This window comes from Ixodes scapularis, unplaced genomic scaffold (assembly GCF_016920785.2).
Source record: "Ixodes scapularis isolate PalLabHiFi unplaced genomic scaffold, ASM1692078v2 ptg000072l_1___fragment_2___debris__unscaffolded, whole genome shotgun sequence".
NCBI classification, from domain to species: Eukaryota; Metazoa; Arthropoda; class Arachnida; order Ixodida; family Ixodidae; genus Ixodes; species Ixodes scapularis.
The window spans coordinates 131,627-139,585 of NW_024609908.1; the positions used below are offsets into that span (position 1 = coordinate 131,627).

Consider the following 7,959-nt stretch of genomic DNA (forward strand, 5'->3'; position numbering starts at 1 on the left):
GGAGGCGCCGTGTAACCAAACTTTCGGTTGCACGTCAAAAGATCTCCAGGTGGTTCAAATTAATCCTCAGTCCTCCGCTGGGGCGTTCCAGATGCCCGTCGTTGGTTCGGCACGTAAAACTCCCAAATTTTGGTGCATAGTTATGCATCAATGGATGGCTTGGTTTGGTGAAATAGTACTTGTCGTGAGAAAATATTTTATTCGGTGGGAGGGACGATTGTGGAAGTTGGGAAGCGCAGGGAGCCCTTGAGGATGCACTGAAAAATCCAAGGGTCCCTAGGAATGCGGTTTGAGAACCTATGCTCAATGAAATGACCTACATGTGAAGTTTAGTCATATGGCTTGATGATTGCAGGCTGCAAGTTTGCAAGCGCACAACACATATGGAACATATCATCCATCAATGGAATTAGAGTTATAGGGACTGTCATTTTGAGGATGTTGTAAATCTTGATCCTTTGGATCATTCGCTCCACATGAATGCGCACCTGCGCAATGTTGTACGTATCCCGCACTTCATGTTCACTAAATTGTCCATTCCCAGAAAGGAAAGGGGGCATCAATAGCACTGCATGGGTGTCCTTCAGACCTGCCTTGATGCCTGGGAACCCCTTGTCTGCTAAAATAACATCCCCGGGCTGTACCACACTCAGGAAGCCGGAGTCCATTGTTACGTGGATGTCCGAACAGAGGCCTCCGTAGGCCTTCAAGCAAAAACAAATCACTCCGTTGGGTGTAATTGCAACCAAAAACTTCAGCGTGTACCCACTCTTATAGCTTGAGTAGAGCACACGCTGCTGGCCTACACTACTTGGTTCCTCCGTCCTGACTTCAGTGCAGTCGATTAACATCCTGCACTCCGGGTAGTTTGCCTTGAAGCAATCTGGCAAGGTTGCTCTAATAATACTCGACGGAGGCCGAAAAATCCAGTTGCGTATCGCAGCAGTCAAGGTTGTCAACACTGCCCGAAAGTGGCGTGATGCAGTCGTCCTGTCTATGTCAAAGAAGACGCCAAGTGCGGCGTACCTCCAGTCCCAGTTTCACTTTAACCAGAAACAACAGCAACCTGTTCGGAAGAGACACGTCGCAGCTGCGCTCAGGAAGAAGGGGCAGCATGCTCAAAAGCAGAGAAAACACTCCCATGCTCACATTACATATGTCCCGCAAAGCATCCTCGGAATGCCGGATACTGTCGTACCCTCCAAAAAAGCTTGTCCTCTTGTTGGGACCTGAGGGCCTTGAAGATACTTGTGGCTTGTGCTGCACCTCAGCGTCGTAGACCTCACGATGTGTGATCTGTGTACAGTCCTCCCCGCCATGTAAGGAGCACGTGTAAACTGTGAAGCTCTGACAGTAGCCTCCGAAGTTGTCTGTCTGGGTCTCCTATAAAAGCAGTAGTGGTAGGACTTAGTCAGGCTGTCAATGAAAGCTATAGTGCTCAGCAAAGAGCCCAAAACTAACATGCTTTTTTAAATTATTATAATTTGCAAGTGCTCATAATTAGGGTTCCGTGTTTTCTGTGTTTCTTTTTAGTGTCAGGCAGAAATAGGGGTTTATCGGGGTTTATGCCGCAACATTGAATGAATACCTACAGTGTTTATCGAAAATGGAACTCAATACCTGCAATTTATTGCTAAATTGCACATGTAGAAACAATTTCCAAAGAAAGAAGCCACCTCTCGGATACTTCAGTGCAGTCAGTTTTTGCGGTCTATGCAGATAAAGCTGCCGATAAAGGTTCCTGTAAAACTGGGGTTTTCCTTATTCAAGCAGAGGCTTCAGTTCAGTGTTTTTCGGTTTTCACCGATTTCTAGAAAAACCCTTCGGTGGTTATGTTTCGGTTTTATCGGTGTATACCAAAAACACGGAACCTTACTCATAACTTACCACTGAACACTTCTCTTGAAGTCCAACAGCTTGACAAGGGGGCAGTAGTCCATGTTCTGGGCTTTCGCTGCAATCCAAATTGTGATGAGGTACAGGGCTTGTGGTACCTGACTGTTGTGGTCCTAGAGATGGTGGACATGAAGTAGCTGCACCAGCTGCTCTCTCCCTCCACCTGGAAATATGGCACAACCAAAATCTACATTCCTGCTCGTTTCGCTCTAAGGATCGAGGAGCGTACTTTTGTGATGCTTTAGGCGAAAGCAGCCACTTGCGGTACTGTTGGATGGCACTCTACACACACTCATTGTCCAAATACAAATAAACTGAGTAAACATTTACCTGCCAAACCTCCTGACTTGGGCATCGGGATCCAAATTCCGCTTCTTGTACACGAGTGGGAATTGCGTTGGGATATAACCGGGGTGGCTCTCGATGTTGCTCGGTTCGTTATTCACGAAATGGTCCGAGCATATTCTTGAGTTCTTGCTGGGCGTCCAGTCCGAGCCATTATCACTGAAGCATTAGAATAAAGAATTAGGATCAAACCTGACTTACATGTAGAATGCAGCAAGACATGTAAGCTACCACTTTTACTAGTGCTTCATGCCTATCTCTATTTAATACGGTTTTAGAGTCCTTTAAACTTCAGTGAAATCATAGCCACGGTAAATCAGGACTTACCAAGCAGGGTCAGTCCCCAAGGCCACATTACTTTTTAAAAGCACTTAGTCACACTATGAGCAGCGATTTAAACCATCTCGCTGATAGCTGCTCAAACGAGATTTCAGAGACACATGCCCAAAGCAGCTCACCAACATTAGACAGTACGTAGTTATCAATTAAATTGACATTACTTCTAGAATTGAAACGGTAGCCGGTTCGGGCATCGGGAAGCGCGGCCTCGCGAAGTAGCTTTTTCAGCGCACTGATACCGGCAAAACTTTTTACGAGCCGCTGCTCCAGCGAATACTGTCTGAAATATTAGTACAGCCCCCAAAACATCGTTCAAACAAAAAGTGTCCGCGGAGCAACTTGAAGTACGCAGCCGGTAAACGGCACAGCTTACAGTTACGAGCACATCATCAGCTTCAACCTGATTCCGCTTACTCTACAGAGGCGTCGCATTGAACGATCGAGCCCTGCCTAGGGCCGCGCTTCTAGCGCATCAATTGCTAACATTAAGCCAGATTCACCCTGAATGACGATATGTAACGGGAACACTTACTTGACGCGTCTTACGGCATTTATCTATCTTTGACGGCGTTCTTTTTCCCACGGCCTCGATGGGAACCTGTGGAGCTTCACGCCCGCTAGGCCTTCACGCTGGTGAGTCTTTCACACAACAGTACCGACACTTTGATGCCTTCGAATGTTCCCGATCGAAAAGACCATCAGGTTTTTCTGATGGACCATCAGAGTTTCTTGATGGTCCATCAGACTTTTCTGATGGTCCATCAGGTTTCCTGATGGACCATCAAAGAAGTCTGATGGCCCATCAGCCCACTCCTGATGGACCATCAGCCCATTCCTGACGGACCATCTGACTTTCCTGATGGACCATTAGACTTCTTTGATGGCCCATCAGGCTTCCTGACGGACCATCAAGAGGGTCTGATGGACCATCAAGAAAGTCTGATAGACCATCAGCCCATTCTTGACGCACCATCCGACTGTCCTGATGGACCATTAGACTTCTTTGATGACCCATCAGGCTTCCTGATGGACCATCAAGAAGGTCTGATGGACCATCAAGAAGGTCTGATGGACCATCAAGAAAGTCTGATGGACCATCAGCCCATTCTTGACGCACCATCCGACTGTCCTGATGGACCATCAAATGCGTTTAGATGGTCCGTCAGAAGTTCCTGACGGCGCCTAATGGTCTGTTGGACACTCTTGATGGGCTGTCAGAGGTGGTCTAATGGTCGTCACAAGTTTTATGTTTCACTTCGGTTCCATCAAAAGCGCCTTATTTCCCGGCCGTCGGGACTTTCTTTGCGCACAATGTTTATCAAAAGTGCTTGATTAATTGTTGCTCGCGGTATTCTGACGGCGCCGTCAGAGGCGTTTAATAACAATTGATATATGGGTCGCGACATATTTGCCAGCATGTGATGAGTCGCGGGCTCGCAAGGTGCTGACACAACTATGTCACGCGATTTGTCTTTACCCACTGAGTCCCGGTTCACCGGCAACTGTGCGTTCGTCTGCAATCACGCACAGTGGAAACCCGTACTCACGGTAGGGTTCATCGTTTCGCATATGCTTCATCTACGCCTTTCATTACCAACGGAAGGTGGACAGACTTTTCGTCGACACATTAATATTTATAGACACGGCATGCCCCCCGAGCCCCGCAACCGTTGTGCGCATCGGACGGTCGCGGCGGCAATTAAGTTCAGCTTCCAAACAGACCGCGCGGCCATTGCTTTGCTTTACTTTGCTCGAAGGTTAAATAGTCGGGGGAATGCGCCACCGCCTCGCTGAATGAGCGGCCCAAAGTCGAGGAGGCTCCGAAACTTTGCACGCTACAATATAGGCGATTTGAGGCTATGTCGCGATAAAAAAAGCTGTCGTTGAATCTCGCGTATGATATATGATGGGCCGCAGCCGCGTGGTAAATGGGTTGATGTGATTTTTTTTATTAAGGAAAGGCCTTATATGTCTCGTCGTTCAGACGACCTTAAAAGTTCTTGAGCGGAAACACGTCGAGTCACGAAAGGTGCTAAAACCGGCGACACGAAAGGTAGAAAAACCTGCATTATTCAGTATTCAGCTGCACTAGAACCCTTTTGGACCAGGGCGGTCGTTAACGAAGCAGCTTCGCAGGGGTTTTAGACTGAATTAAAGTTTTCACCACCGCCACCATCATAGAATAGATATAATAAAAATAAAAAAAACACACACACAAAAAAAAAAGGTTTTCTTCCTTCTCCTGGGGGGAGTTGAACCAGCGACCTCTCATTCCGTATGCCGACGCGCTACCCCTGCGCCACGGGCGGAGGACTGTCGAAGGTCGCGTAAATTATGAGTTAGTCTTTAATGTATCGGCTACTGCCGACGCATCGGCTACTTGCGGCGCCAGTTTCTTTACACGCAGTGTTGACACTTGACAGATTTCTCTAAAAAATGTTTTCATTCAAGTTCATACGCAGTGTTCGACACTCGACGATCCGTTAATTTTAATGCATACTTTATATTTTGAAAGACGTTCGCCGCTTATATCCGTTCGAGCAACTGCGTCTTCAAAAGCTTCGAATCCAAATCCAAATCCAGTTGTTTCGTGCGCTTTGTTGCCTCGGCAGCCTCACCCTTCCTCGTGGAGTGTTTTCGAGGTTTTAGATATTTCGGTAGGTTTCACTCGATTTTGCGAGAACGGACAAATAAGCGACGTCCACAGGGCTTTATTTAAAAACTGCAATCCTTCGAATATGGTCGACTTCGAGCGTAGGACGGCGTACAAGGTGTCTTGGGACGGCGACGCGAACACTCGAGGAGGCTATTGAGGAGTTTCAGCGAATATAGGGGGCGCTCCGATCGATCCAACATGGCGGACAAGAGGGGGATAGATTTGCGACGCCCGTAGACCGGCAGCGTATAAATAGAACAAAGCGTGTCGTTCTCTGTTTGTTGCCGTGTGCGAGACGATCATCATTTCAACCAAGACCTACCGTGATGCTACAGATGAAGTGTTCAAGCCAGTCGAAGGCAAGAAATCTTGCCATACTCAAGATATGTGTGCAAGTGTTCGACGTGAGCTCTCACGCTGGTGCAGCTGTTATCAAGTTGAACCGAATGTACGCGGGTCCAAAGAAAGGTACATATCAACAATGTTCGCGCGTTCAAACTATGACGCGTACTTTATCTCAAACTAAACTTATCGGTCTGCGGCTACGAACATTTTCGTTGACGTGGCTTAGATGATGTAACCATTCAGGCCTCGCATTAGAAGGTGTTGCGAACTTTTCGGTTGTTCTAGTTAATTGTGCTAAAAAGCGGTTGGATGGAAAGTATGACAACTACAGCATACAAGGGACGATTGAGGTCTTTATCCTGCTTTCTATGTATCGAAACATTGGTATTCTTGGTGTTATATTGCGATCAGCTGGTCGCCGATCGTCCTGTTTTTACGCATAATGTAAACAAGCCCCGGAAGCGCCAATCTCATTTCCATGTGCTTGTGCACCCCTACAAGCCTCATTTTGGCTCTTGTGGAAAGCTTTATTGTAATAGCAATAGTCTCATCGGTCATTCGAGTTGTATGTGCCACGGTGATATCTGCTGTGTGTGATCTGCTGACAAACAAGTCTGTATTAAATGCGAGGAGGAGAACGAAGGTAAAGCTTTTTTAACTGTTTTCTTTTTACAGAACAGGGCAAAGCTTCTAAAACAAGAGCAACCTTAGCTGATATTTGAGTGTGCTCAAGAATGAATTGCAAAAGGTGCTTATGCCAAGTGGTAGATGTATGCAGGTGATTTTCTGTTTGCTTCTGCATTGTAAATTGGAAGATATGTATCAGCAGAAGACATGTGTCCTTTTCAAAATGTCTTTTATTAGAGCAAATAGGTTTTCACACACAACCGAAGAGTTCGAAACACCATTTAATTTGAGGCCTGAATGGTTACATGATCTAAGCAACGTCAACGAAAATGTTTGTAGCCACAGACCGATAAATTTAGGTTTAGATAAGCATGCGTCATAGTTTCAGCCTCAAACACTCAACATTGTTATGTACCTTTCTTGATGACAACTGCACCAACGTGAGAGAGCCCGCGTCGTCGAACACTTGCACACATATCTTGACTATGGTATGGCAAGATTTCTTGCTTGAAGTGAAGATCATCTCGCTACGACTAGCTACGACCACCCACCGCAGCGATGCAGGCACCGAAGGGGCGCAACGCAGTCAGTCGCCGTCACCGGACGCTGCTCGTTTGGCATTCACGGCTTTCCGCCCAGGTGCTTCGTATGTACTTGGCACCGAGTGTTATTTTCTGTGCTTGTGTGTGTGCCGAGTGGTTAGATATGGGCCTCAAGAGCAGTCCTTCAGGCTCAATAGCGTTCGCCGAAGAACTTCTGAAGAAAATGCCACCCAGGAAAAAAAGCACAAAGACGCAACGCACCAGCTTGGCGGACTATGCACTGGGCGCGGAAATCGGGCCCTGCGAATTGTACACCAAATGCAAACTATCTAAAGAAAACAAAAACATTTTTAGGCTCAAATTGGCTTCTGCGGACTATACGCCTGGACACTGGTGCCCGTTATTATGCATTGTATATTCACTGCTGTTTCTTGTGGCTTGAGAGTGCCTTCTTGTAGTGATGCAGAGGGATCCACTGAACCTTAAAATAAAGATATTTAAGCACATCTAGATGCAATGTCCCTTTGATTTGCCAACAGCACGCCAATGGTCACGATCAAAACTCACCGAGTCAATGGGCAGTTTTCCACAATATTTATTGCCATGTAATCACCGTTTGGTCCATTAAAAGTCTTGAGCCTGTAGCACATCCATTCTGGATCTGCAAAGCTTATGCTGTAGACGTGCGTCATCACATGAGCATGTTTCTTATCAATCTTAAACGTAAAACGCTAGTTATGCAACGACATTCCCATATCACATTTTTAGCAAATTGAATGGTCCCACCTGTCATACTGTTGGCTTTGGAAGTAAACCAATTCACAATACCACCAGTAGAATACATCGTGCCAAGCATTAGTGCCGCATGTGGCACAAAAAATGTCCTAACTAGGGAAGCAAACTTCATCGATCGTGTTGATTAAAGCACTCAAGTACGGGCGAAATCATCAATCAAAGAAGGTCACTCGAAAGGGAAGTTTGCTCGCTGAACGAATATGGCTTTTTATTGGGCGTTCCGCAATGTAGGCCGAAGGCATTCACTCCGTGATTGGTACAGAAGCATTTTAAATCGGTCGTGCGAGCGCAAAAACAACAACAAAAACAAAGGTGGATTAGAAACGCGATAGATTCGCCTTTGCACGGAGTACTTACACTCAAAATCGTGTCAACATAAAGCGACTATGGCCCACCTTGCTAGCAGCAATCTTA

At 46.5% G+C, this 7,959-nt stretch overlaps 1 pseudogene; it reads right to left on the reverse strand.

Annotated features, from left to right (window-relative positions):
• Positions 1-328: 328 nt before the first annotated feature.
• Positions 329-4,139, reverse strand: LOC115327074 (annotated as a pseudogene).
• Between the last annotated feature and the right edge of the window lie 3,820 nt (positions 4,140-7,959).